Source organism: Lathamus discolor, chromosome Z (assembly GCF_037157495.1).
Source record: "Lathamus discolor isolate bLatDis1 chromosome Z, bLatDis1.hap1, whole genome shotgun sequence".
In the NCBI taxonomy this organism is placed as follows: Eukaryota; Metazoa; Chordata; class Aves; order Psittaciformes; family Psittacidae; genus Lathamus; species Lathamus discolor.
Window position 1 is genome coordinate 51,530,856 of NC_088909.1, and position 14,180 is coordinate 51,545,035.

Here is a 14,180-nt window from a genome sequence, read left to right on the forward strand (position 1 = left end):
CTAGTAATTAAAGAAGTGAAAATACAAGTTTGAAAGAAACAAACCCCAAGGTCATACTGACTTCATAACACTATTGAGCATGGATTTGTTTTAGGCTTAGGACTTTTGTTAAAAACTCACAAAAATCTGTCTGAACATTACGTAAAAGCTGCCAACATACAAAGTTTCTTTTAATTCTGAAAGAGAATTTTCAAGTGTCTTAATGCAACTCATATAATTTTTGGACACTTTAATAAAAATGTTTCTACATATTAAATATTCCTTATTTTCATAAAATAATGAGGTAAAAGATTAAGTAGTGATAAAGATTTTATTGGTTTCTAGTTCAAACTTCCTGCACAATTTTTAAGACAGAGTCAAGGAAGCGTCATACACACATTTAGTGAATGTGTTTTGGAACTCATAGTTTTCTCTACATGTTTTTGGAGCTACTGAATATGAGTTGGGTTTTTTTTTTTTTTTTTTTGTTTTGTTTTGCTATGTTAGAGAGAATTATAGCAATATGGTAATCAGTTTGAGGCAATGATAGAATTAGAGATGATCTTTGTGAATCTAATTTCTTTCGAAGATATTACATTTGAAAAGTTGCTTTCTTCTGCTTTTAGTAGCCTCCAAAATCAATTATTTAGTATTTGAGATTACAACAGCCTAAGCTTGCTGAATGCAGAAAAGCCTCTCTTGCTTTAGTAAAAAATGCTTTCACAGTTCACCATTTCATTTCAGATGTCTGCCTCTGGTCTGATAAAGAAACAAATTAGCAGTCAGGGAAAGAAACAAAGCAATATCCACAATAATTTCTGTGCCTTGAGTATAGTGGAAAAAGTAGAGGCCAAAGGATAAAGAAAAGCAGAACTGTGCTGTGAAATGGTGATTTTAAAGAAAAGAGAATCTGCATTTCTGCTCACAGCTACACATGATCAGGTAGCAAGATGGCATTTAGCTGACATGCAGGGAAGTTACTTCTGTTTTGATAAAGCTAAGTGAGTAGGCTTGCTGTTCAGCTCAGCCTTAGGCAATGGCACCTGGAACTGACATATGAGAAAGCAAAATAGGAAGAAACTGTCAGAAAAGGCAGGCAGGAGAAACAGCATCTGCATAAGTAAGCAAACAGTACACAGGAACAAAATGGCTTTCCAGTCCAGCTGATGGAAATTGTCCTCAGATTACTCCTCACATAATTTATCAACCACCAGTGTGCTGCAGGAAGGGGTGCCAATGACCTGTTTCTTGAAGACAGGGACTAGGCATTGACTCAGAGCGACACAGATTTCTTTTCTCTCAATGTAAGCTATAATGTTAGTTTCAGACTCTTAAAACCAATGTCTATGACACATTGTGAACCTGCTACAGGATTCAAGCTGTAGATTTCTTTCAAACTCATATTATCCTCTAAGCTTCTGTTCATAAGCAAAATACCTAAGTTTGCATTCTGAACTAACAATTCATCATCCAACTTAGCATGCTGAAATTCATGGCATTGCACTTCTTTTTAGAGAGGTAAATCCATCTCCATAGGCTTTTCATCTCTTCATATTTCAGGCAATTGTTATTTCCTCCATTTATCAAAGTCAGTCAGTCAGTTCTTGGTCCTGCCAGTCCTTTAGGCATAGTATAGAAGTGACGCATATGCTTCATAAACATGCTTAGCACGAGCAACCTTTCTTTTTGTGCAAAGAGCCTGCTCCAAACTCACTCAAGCCAACAGCGTAAGCAGAAATAGCATATATCATTCAGTATAAGCAGTGGGGAACTTTACCTCCTACAGCCTTCTCTAGAAGCTAGGTTTAAGGGATTTGTAGAAACTAGTCTGAGAAGCAACCCAGGAGTCATCTCTGTGAGTGTCTGCCTGCCACAGCCATGGAGTTGCAGCACAGCTACAAGTGTTTCTTTATGTACTCTCCCCATTTCATTATAAGAAAAATAAAAAAAGGTGTCTTCCTTATTTTTTTTTCTCACCTTTGGAGGAACAAGTCCAGTCCATCAGTTTTTGCAGTACTTCTGAAGACCTTATTAATTTTGCAACACCCTTTTTGACGTATTGGGGTCTGGGTCTGTGCTCCATATTCTGATGTCTTTCTTACTATTCTGGTGTTTAGAAATAAAGTTGTCTCCCTGCTGTTTCCAGTCCCCCTTTCTCATCTAACTTCTCAGCTAAGCTTCATTCTGACCTTTATCAGAGTAGCAAGGGTGAAGGAGACTTTAGCCTTCTGGCAAGATATGTAGAACAAGCCTGGTCAACTGTGAAAAGAAGCATTCTATTCTTGCCTAAAAAAGTATTTTTTTAATTTATTTTTGTTGTGGTGGTTTTTTGTTTTGTTTTGTTTTCTTTTTGTTTTTCTGACTGCTTATTCCACTTGTCCCTGGCAACATGCAAAGGCTCCAGTCTTTTACCAGTGAAGAGAAAGAGAATTATACCACCCATATCAGTAGGCAAAGGACCAGTGGCTACCACATACCTGACTCTTCCACATGGGAGAATGAAGACAGAAAGGCAAAATGGAAAAAACCCAAGGAAGCTGGGGGACCAGCATACATTCTGCCAGTAAAAATGCGTGTTTGAGTTGTCCATTCCTCTGTAGAAGGAATCTTTTGTTAATTTAAAGTACTTTTACATCCTTGCAGGGATATACTAATGGCATTTAATGGTATGTAAACGTACGCATTTCTAGTGACTCCTTTTCTTGTTTAAGATTACAGTGTGCTCAAAATTAGATGCTACTGTGTCTTTCTTCTAATTAGATTCCTTTTTAATTTTTTTTAATGAGACTCAGAAATGGTAACATTCCTATTAACCTATTCTAATTAACCAATTTCAAAATGCTAATATTGTGATATTCCTTGAATGCCAGAACAAAATTATAAAAGACATTTTATTTTAGCATGAAATTCATACATTTTATAATATTTCTAGGCAATCTGAGTCTTTTTGGCACTAAAGACAGAAATATAACTATTTTTGGGGGTAGGGGAGTTCCTCTCTAAATTAAAAAAATATATTATTTGCATTCTGTGACAACATGAAATCCACAAGAATGAGAAATGCATGCTTTTAAGTCCATTGAACTGTGTTGGGAACTTACAGAGCTCATATCCATACAGAAAATATTTTTATACTAATAAAGAAATTCCAGTCTCCCAACTGCATATTCAATGCATTCTGTGAAGCTAGCCTTTGGACTTGCAACGTATCCAGATGATCAGTGGAAAAGGATCCAGTTAAGTGGGACAAAAGTATGACTGTCTCTTAAACATATAAAGAAGACAGCTGGTGACAGGTGGGTATTAAGTTTTCTACTTCCATACTTATACTCTTTACCTGACAATTACTCAGGAAAAATCAAACCAACCTGATATTGAGAAAACTGCAATAGCGACAATGAATAATTAAAAAAGTAACTTTCCCCAAATTAGAACTTGGATCTAATAACAAGGAAAACCTGAAACTGCTGGACATTTAAACAAATTTATGCAAGAAAAGTGTTTCCTGTGACGAAGACAGAATTAATAAAATCCTAGTCCTGATCAGATAAGTAATAAAGCGCTTTGAAAATGAATGGTTTCCCATGGATAATTCAGTTATAGTTCCTGAGCTAAAGGATAGAGTGTGATGCTTGAGTGATTATGCAGAAGAGAAGATCAGAAATACTATATAAATGTCCCAGTGATGTTACTCAGAAAAGAAAGCACTGGACAGTGCTAAAGGGTTGCCTTTGTTAACTATAATCAGTCTTTGCAGGGAGCCCATCATATGCACACTGCTGGTTCATGGTAACATTTTAATCAGCCAGCACCCCAGGTCCTTGTCCTCAGGGCTGGTCTCAATCCTGTCTCCAGCCAGACTGTATTCCTGCTTGCAATTGCCCTGACCCAGGTGCAGGACCTTGTACTTGCCCTCGTTGAACTTCATGAGGTTGGCATTGACTCACCTCTTGAGCCTGTCACGGTCCCTCTGGATGCGATCCTTTCCTTCCAGCATGTCAACTGCACCACACAGGTTAGTGTCATCAGCAGACTTCCTGGGGATGCACTCAATCCCACTGTCCATGTTGCTGACAAAGCTACTGAGCAGGCCTGGTCCCAATACTCACTCCTGAGGGACATCACTCACCACTGATCTCCACTCAGAATTTGAGCCATTGCCCACAGCTCTTTACGTGTGACCATCCAGCTAATTCATTATCCACCAAGTGGTCCGTCCATCAAATCCATGTCTCTTCAAATTGGAGACAAGGATGTCATGTAGGGCAGTAACAAACTCTTTGCACAAGTACAGGTAGATGATGTCGGTCACCCTTCCTTTACCCACTAATGCCATGGCCCCGTTGTAGAAGGCGACCAGATTTTTCAGGCATGATTTGGCCTTAGTGAAACCATGTTGGTTGTCACTAGTTACCCCATTATTATTCATGTGCTTTAACATAGTTTCCAGGAACATCTGTGTAACCTTGCCAGGTTAGCCAGGGGTCTAAGTGAATCATCATAACTGCTTGTTGTCTGAATGTTGTTGGGTATTGCTTGCAGTAGACCTCCACTATGATTGCACTGATATCATGAGCTCCAGGCAAAGTAGGGATCTTGTAGTATGTTGCTTTGCTACAGACTTTATTTCTTCCTTCCCTGGGTAATGTCTTACAACAACTGGATGAGCCCTGCATCAAGGATTTTAGAGCTTAACAACCCAAAACAGAATTTAGAATGCTCTTATCCCTGTTAATTTCAAAATCAATGCTTTTTTTGACTGATGGCAGATTTACACACCAGCAGAGACCTTAGCCTTAGCCTGATGTTCATGGCCTTTTCAGAATGAGACTAATTCACCATAGCCTGTAAGTTGCTTTTCTGTAAGCATCTGTACTTTTTTCCTTGATGTACAGCTACAAAAGCTAAGCAAGTATGATTTTATTCAGACGTAAGAAAGATTCTGACAACCTAAATTGATAAACCACTTAGATAACTGATTCAGGTCCTTAAAAATAGATTAAGTGAAGGCGTGAAACTGGTTAATTAATGAAATTAATACATATAGAAGATGTTAATAATTCAAATGTTTCTGAAAATATAATGTTGTTCATAAACTCATATGTATCCTGCTGACCATAATATGTTGAAAATACTGGCAGTTGTGACTCATTTTTAAGCCTGAAAGAATGCATTTCAGGTGGCAACGTAACAGGCTGCAAGTTAAAATCAACAACAACGAAAAAAAAGAAGAGTAATGTGAGAATTTTCTCTAACCTTCTAGGACATTAATTGGACAAGAATGTTTCTAGTGAAGAAGATGGGTCTTGATGGTCTCTCCTTCACAGTGAAAGCTCAAAGAACCATAATAGTTTAATGTAATGTGATTTTCCTAGCATGCTGAAAATTTCCATGCTATTCTTTTGACTCCTGAAAAACAGGATGCCAATTAGGCAAAGGTACCATTTTAGTACTGGTTCTTTTCTGGATGTCTCACAGGCAGCCAAGATCTCTGAATGAAATACTGATTGCATGGGAATCCATAACAGGGCTACCACTGCCTTCTGCAACACCAGGATCTTGATCTTGTTTCTCAATTTTCTGTTTATAAAATGGGTGGTGATGCCACCACTGTCACAAATGCAGGAGGATCCGATCTTTATAGGAACCACTCAAAATCACTCTTGCAAAAATATCTGAAGCCAGTGTTTAAGACCTACAATGCCCCTGAAAGGGCTGTGTGACTTTCCCAACTGCTTCTCTTGTGATCTGTGAAACTCAAAGAATAGTTAAATCACAGAGGTTATGTAGGAGCTATTTTCTTAATATCTAAATTCACAGTGTTTCTGTAACGAATTTAGACCTTAAAAGAGGGAGTGTAGTGTTTGTTTAACAAGATGAGGCTGAATAAAACAAGATGACTAACCATTAAATCACAGCAAATCACACTGTTATTGAAGCAGCTCAAGTGCTGAAACAAGATATCTGCATATGAATTGTGTACTCAGTAATTTTCTCAAAATGAAGAGAAAATACTTTTTCAAGTTCCTTTAAAATGGCACTAATGTGTAGAATAGAGAAATGGACTGTGTAAGTGCGTAAAAATAATATATGCACAGTTGCTTATTTTTATTTGTTCCTGTTTAAAAATAAAGTTGGTTGGTTTTCGTTTATTTATTTATTTTTTCCAGTAGTGTTATGTGAATTCTTCAAATGATGTTTCACGTTCCTGTTCTAACTGGGAGAAGAGCAGCTTGTAGATTCATGGAAATAACGAAAAAAGACAAAAAATGCACCAACGGCAAGAATCAAAAATAAGACTCTTAGAAGTGGTTGTAAAATTGTACCCATTTTAGCTAAAAATACTTACATGAAATTAATGCCACCACATTCATAAAACATTTCAAATGAGTAATAGATATTTCATCATTTGACTAGAATCTGCATAGTATTTTCTGTTTGCTACTTGTTCTGGTTTAAAATGAAGACTTATAAGTAGAGTTTATTTTGATGATTACATCTGTATTGATTTCTTTTTCTGTCCTAATTTTTAGGTGTATGATTTTCTGCCAGAAACTGTTTTTCCGTCGTACTTCTTTCAGCCAGGAGGAAATACGGAATTCTTTTCAACAAACTATATGTGCAATTAAAGACAGGTTATGGAAGTTCAGCAGCTTCTTAGTTCTTACATGTCTTGTAACTAACTTTGTGTTTCTGATACAAACGCATCCCCTATACAAGCACAAACAAGAGAATACAAAATAAATGTTCTATAGTTCCAAGTGGGATTGAACAACTACTGGGAAATACTCTGGGAAGAAAATGTAACAGAAAACGATATGTAAGAGGGAGAATATTTAGGTATTCTGCAGTTGAAGTAAAAGAGGGAGACGATTTTGGTTTTGCAGTTCCTACACAGTCCCCTAATTACTTTTTCAGCTGAAATTTCACATAATTTAGTGGTGGTGGGGTTAATGACGTCTACCTTATATTTTTGGTACAGAGCATTTAATGTATTTGTCCTTGGTAACTTCAAAATATCTGGGTTGTTTCAGCTTTGACAAGCCTGGAAAAAACAGACATCTCTCTTCCATTAAGCAGTCTTGTAGTCAAATAATCTAATACCTGCCAGAACTTGCAAAAGTCTTAGCTACATTGATGAAGAGTCCTCAGATTTTCTGTATCTGAATCTAATGCTCTGGTGAATACTTCTCAAAGAGTTACTTCTGACTAAAGAATTAGCGTCAGTGTCTCTCTGCTGTTATTATAATGAAGCTGTTGCGTGCAGCAAGCGCAAAAGACATCTGTCTGACTGTAAAGCACTCTTGAGGAACAAGCCTGAATAAAGAAAAGTGAATCAGGATAGCAGATTAAGAAAAGAAGCAAAGTTAAGATGTTCTTACAAAGTTAAAACTGTAATGGGAAAAGGATGTTTATGATTCACAGTAACTTCTTTTCTCTTGGCAGACTTTTTTGTGTTTGAAACTCCTCCTTGACTTGGTATCCTGAACCGCAAGGCTGTGCAGCCGATGCTGCCCTTGGGGGACCTCTCCAAAGGGGATATGAAGCTCAGGAAGGTGTGGAGCTGCTACTTATGTTTGGTGGCCATTGAAGAAGGCTGCTGAGAAGCTGACACTGGTGATGTGCACCATCTGATATTTAACGGCTACCAGTACAGGAAGGTTAAAGAAGACTTAGGTGTTAGTACTCTGCTTTGGTTTGCAAAACTCAAAGGGCAGTGCCCTTCAGAGATCAGGTAATGAGGACACAGAGAAAACCCATGGGCTAGATAAGGAATCTGACCGCAGGGACTGTAGATGTCTTGACTTATGCTTACATGAGGTCTTCATTAACTATGGTACAGGCTGCAGTTGGCAACCTGGGAGATGGGACTAAGATGGCTGTTAAGAGTTTCCAGAAGGTCAATAGTGCAGAGTTGCTAGGAGAGAACTTACTGGGGAGAAAGGGAAGGGGGTTTGGTGTTGGGAGTGCTCATGTTGGACACCCTAAGCACCTCGTAACCATCTCTGGGAGAGCTGGTCGCTAGTGCCTTGGTTCAGTGTAACACACACAGCAAATACAGAGGGGTCTGATGAAGATTATGCCAGGGTGCACTGCTGAAAAGTGGAATTGCAGTGAGTGTGGCAGCAGGTCTAGCACGTGGTTAAATAGGTAGGCAGATTATGTGCCTAAATTTTAAATGAACTAAAATCTTGCTATAGTAATTTTTGCTCTTCTTAGCTTACAGTTATTCTTGTTAAGGTTATTCCTCAATACACTTGCCTTTTTCACTGAACCAATTTGTGATGCAGACAAGACATACACTCTTCCCTCCCTGGTTCAGGGAAGCAGGGAATAGGTGTGATCTCACTTTCCAGCCAGCGTCTCAGTCCCAACCAGGAGAAATGAGGCAGTAGAAGAGGGAAATAATTTGAAGCTGGTCAATGTACCATAATTCTTTCCTCTGCTCCTATGCAATGAAGTGTGCTGCCCTTTCCTCAGGTTTAAATTACATTTGGGTCCCAATGTGCTAATTGCTTGATGTGGTGTGTTCTGCTGACACTCATTGCGACTGACCTGCTTCACTCTTTCTCAGACTTATTGCTCAAAAGCTTCACTAAATTCACTAAACCTGATATAAGTCACATAAGCACTAGCTATGTCAAGGCCTTCCCTCTATGCAGCAGTCTAGGAGGCTGCATATTGTGGCTGAGCACGTTCACACATATATGCATAATTGTATTATTAATGTGTATATAAATGTTCTCCTTCTGAGTGGCAGAATTTAGTGTAGATTATACTTAATATAAGTTTCCCACTGTGTGATGGTGAATGAAGAAAAGTAATGAAGCTCGTAATTCCATGCAAATACAGGTATCCTTGGATACTGCTGACAAAAATGGCTGTTGGGATAATAAGAAAAGGAAGATACTGAGCTCAACATTGTGACTTAAATACCAGCAGTGTATCTAATGAATTGTTCTGTCATTTCTTTATTGCCAGGGCTGGAACTATAGTCATAGTTATATGGCCAAGTCCAATTAAATCCTCATGATTAATTTACTGCTTGTAGAAGGTGAGAAGCTGTCAGACTAAAAAATGGATATGTTCTACCTCACCACATGGCACACATCCCAGAGGTGCAGCCCTGGCAGGATTACGTATTGAACAGAGGGGATAGGGGCTTTCACTGAAATGGAAATGAAGCTGGGAAACAAAGCTAACACCTCCCTCCCCTGCAACTCCTCACATGCAGGCATGCATTCAAAACAGTAATAGCTTATGACACAGCTTCTTAGAGCTCCTTTACAGTCCAATCCATTAGTTGCAGCTCTCTTTCAGGCTCTGTTCGTTCTGGCTGTCTTGTTACCACTTCAGACTGGTCTAAAATCTAGGTATCTTTAAAATATATTTGTTAATTGCTCTTCAGGAGCAACATAGCTTCTGTTCTAGTGCCAAGAGGAATTTAATAAACCAGACAAAAAGAGAGAAGTACTGTGAGTTAGACTAAAATAAGCTGCTTCTTTGTTTAGTCAAGTATAGGAGGAAGCTGTGCCATTTAACACTTATCAGGACACTCGCACTATAAATTCAGCTTCTTTGGCATACCCAGGGCACAACAAACTTCAGACGTATTGGCTAATGGAGTTGTGTTAGTGTGAGTTTTGATAGTATATCTTACAGGATCTGAACTACTTGCAGAGTAAATTTCCACAATTTGTTTTCTTTCTTTCTCTCCCTTGCTCGATTTCTCTCATGTTGGAGAGCAGGTAACAGCTTTTATGTTGTGTTCCTTTCCTTTAGAGGTTCATATTTTGAATTATTCTACTTAAGAATAAACCCCAGGTTTAGTTAATATAGTTCTCCAGTTCACTGTCACATATCTCAGCACATCCTGTGATTTTCTTCAACAGCTTATTATCCACGAACAGGTTTTGTGTTATCTTCATCTTAGTTTCTTCTGCAACCTGCTTAGGTTCCAGGTCTTCATACTGAAACTATGACAAGTCAAGGACTTGTCAACTTTAACATTTACAAGATCAAATACTCCCAACAACTTCCTTGTACTAACCAAACAAAATTTTTGACCTGAGCCAGTCTCATCATAGCATTGAATCCTGTCTTCCACTACCCAAACAGATGTTAAATATTTTCTTCAATCACTTTCTTAATGCAAGTCAGACTACCTTCTCCCCATGAGCCGTGCTGCTTGGGAATACTTGAGATGCCTTCCCTGAAAACAGCCTTCCCTGAAAAGGGCTGAAGGCTTGATCCTTATGTGTCGGTAGCGTTATGTTGATTCATATGAGCTGAGGAACTGACACAGGATACGTTTAAGCTTCTTCTATTCCTCCTCCTTGCTGCTGTACATAGAGTGTGTAACATAACCTACTGTTAGGGAACTGGCAGGATGCCTAGTAGCAGCAATTACAACCAGCAAGTCTCAGCTTTCCTGCTGACTTTTTCAACTCTTGCCTACAGAAGAAGGGATCTTGCACTTCCTAACCATCTTGAATGCTTGCAGTGGTGATGTTAAATTATTCTTTAGGGCTATTAGCAGTGAATTTGGACAAAGTGAAATATTAAGGAGGAAAATGGAAGTGTCTTGGAGTGCGAAATCATTTGAGGTGATATAAATGTGAGAGAGAATATTTTCATTTACCTTGCTCCAGAGCTTCAAGTTACCTAATGTTGCTTGGTATCTAGCACTGAGACGCCTTTTCTAGGCTCTCTACATGTTATAGCCCCATCCATGGTCCTAATTAATCCGAAATTAATCCAGTACAGAGTTTGTATAGAGTAGACTCTTGCATCCTGATTCCTGCACTGTAACCTGGCAGATGATTAACATAGTTCTTTGACACAAATTACTAGGAGTGTCTTTTTTGCCTCTAGACAAAAAATGTGACTGTGGAGGTACAAATACTCTGGGAATACTTGAGAAGGATTTCTGATTCTGCATTTTGTTGAACAATTCAATGCTAGTACTTTAGTGCTAATTAGATTCACCTGTCTTCTCTCTGCTCCCCATGTCAGTTTACAATGCTGTCAGATGAAAAGATGATCAGACTGCAGGCTTCAGTGATGGACTGATATTTTGAGCTTCTCCTCATTGATGTGATGGTAGGATTTGTATTTGTACTGATAGGTATTGATGTATCTTTAACCCTATGTATTCTGTTATGTATTGCAAGCAAATGAATATGTGCTGGCCTGAGCTCTACATAGCTGAACAGAGCATAAGAAACTATTGGACATGAGAAATTGCTGGCTGTGGTGATAAGAAGCTGACAAAAGTTATCAAGAGCACTAGAAGGTGGCTAGATTTCTCAGATTGTAAGGGTAAGTATGTGACTGACAAACTTCAGAGGGGTAAGTGAGGGGATCTTCTGAGAAGTGGAGGCTTGTGGTGCAGCAGTGCCTAATCATGCTAATAATACCATGTAAGGCCAAGGTGAACTAGGTAATGGTATCAGAAATACTGAATTTGGGTATGGAGACAGCAGAACTGTGATCAAAAGGGGAAATTAGACAGGTTGTTTATTTGGAAGAGAACCACAAGTTGGAAAACACAACAAAGCATAAAGGAAGATCAAGAAATAAGGAAAGGAAAAAGAGTAGGTAGTTGGTAGCTGTTAGTTGGTACTGTCTGGAGATCATTTTCAAATAGTCCTATGCTTCATCACTGCAGGCTAAATGAGCATAGCAAATCAAAGCCATTGTTTTGTTCACAGCACATAAGTCTCAATTCACTGGCTTCCAGAGTAGTGAAGACGGGAGCGGCTGCTTCCTTGAAGAAATGTGGGAAGGTCTATCCAAGCATCCTGGTGTGCCTGCACAGGGCCTGCCTCCAGAACTGACTGAACTAGCAGCTACTAAATACATGCAAATGTGAAATAGCAGACCATGGTCTGAATATAGACAAATGGGTGAAGTGAGTGAAGTCCCCGGCAATTTTTCTTGGAACTCTCCTTTCTGTTAATTGAAGCATTGTGCTTACATTTCCCTTTATCCTCACATGAGAGCCTAATTCGTTGTTAATTTCATGCAGAGAGAGGCCTAAGAGAATGACTGGGTATAGTAACAGCTTTCAATTTTTGAAGGGGCAACAATGAGTCAGGGAGACAATCTTTAACAAGCAGCAGCAAGGGTCAATCGTAGTGATTATTATCATCTGGTTGATGGCATCCAGGAAACAAAGCTATTTCTAAAAATTGTTCTCTCAGTTTTACCAGTAAGATACCCCTTCCCTGGGGAAAATTCTGTTTCTATGGTAAGCAGAGATTTTACAAAGCCTCATTTCCTCTGAAACCATCTCATGACGGGTCCTAGCAGGGTTATATAGCTGAACACATAATACACCAACCTTCTGCTGAAGACACTCACCTGAAACTTTCCCTTAATTTGTCAGAAACATGCGGCAGCCCAGTTTCTCCGAAAACTACCCCTCTTTGTCAAATGTGACTGAAATTCACCAGTGAGTTTGAAAATTTTGGAGGAAGGTGGGAGAAGTGTGAACTGGAACCATCTACTCAATCAAATTAGTCTCATTTACTTCAGAAAGTAGGTTTTATGGTATTTTTCCTAATTGGTATTATAACTAGTAGAAATATGGTTGAATGTGTCTGCACATTTACTGCTATACAGCGTTTCAGGACACTGCTGTAAAATATTCTACTACTGCATATAATGACATTTAACTTATCTTTGGTGCTCTAGTTCATCCATATAAACAGCAGCAACTGACTGCTCTGCTTTTATTTCTATGACTTTCTAAGGGGTTATGGGGAAAATCAGTGAAGACGGAGCTTTGTCACTTGTTGGCTCTGAAACTAACTTAACTGTGGAGAAGAAGAATTACATGAGCGTGCCTTCATCTCATTTCATCATGACATGAGCATCCTTCTCTTGTTTCACAGACTCTCAGGCTGTGTATACTGTGAATTACTCTATTCTGAGAATTGGTGTGGATAAAATAAGTCTCTACATATTCATACCTCTCATCTGAGACTATAGCATGACGAAAAAGAGGATAAAATTAGAAAGGATTTGCTGTCTTGAAAATTTTGTTCAGGCCTCAAAAACTGAAGTTGTTTGAGCATCTCTTAATAGGAAGCCATTTGTTTCACTGTAAAACTGTGTTCCATAGAGAAAAAGCTTCATTTTAGAAACAGCCTGTCCTTAGCCTGTCCTAACATTAAGCAGTAAGCAGAGGTATTAGGAGACTTTTTGTCTTAGCAAAAAGTCATGCAAGACACTGATTCAGAAGCTCAGCATATATTCATTACATGTGCTCCCTTCCACCTCGGAGCCAGTGAGCTCCTGGCAGCACGAGCTCTGAGGCTGCATGATAAAGATTCCACCCCTCTTCATCTGTAAGCCTGTTGTTTAACAGAAATCTCAGTGGACCTTCACTGGAATCAGTCTTTTATTTTATGCCCATAGTTTCCGTCAGAAACATCTCAGTTTTTTTTTTTTTCAGTAACAATATAGAGGTGAAAACAAAAGCTCCACTTCATAATTTTGCCAGATTCATTTACTTTTCCCAAAGTCTTGCTTACTCCTCTGAGCATACTGCTGAGGTCTCAAATAGGGATATAAATAGGGTGAGTTTTCTCCACAGGGGATTGAATGGCTTACTCTGTGCACAAGAGGCTTTACTATCCATCACCATTTAACCTGCTTAGTCAAAACAGCTTGGTAAAATGACTGGCAGGCACTTAATACCAGCTGTGAACACACACAGATGGAGGCAGAAAGCAAAGCAAGATATTCCTAAACAATGTTTTACATTACAATGTTTAGGGAGATCCAGCAAACATTTATCTCTGGGCTGTTTTACTCATTCTGTCAGAGCCTGGAATAACTCAAGTGGTCTGGCATGCCTAGAGTAGTTTTATTTTACTGATTTAAATATTTTTTTAACCAAAGGAGATCATCTTATGCAAGACTGAGATCAGCAGAAGTCTTCATTATATTTTCTCCAAAGGAAGAGTCTGATTTGAAGAAATTGCTAGTCTGACGGCTCTATCTGCATTAGCACTGATACTGTGCTGGTCAGACCTAAATCAGCAATGATAATGAAGGAAAAATCTTAAATTTAAGGATTTGCAGTGAAAGCTTTTCTTTCCAAAGAGCCAGCTATGGGTGATTTATTCCAGGAAGCTATTTTTTGATAAAGAAATTGCTATCATGAGCCATTAGAAGTGAAAAGAGAAGGC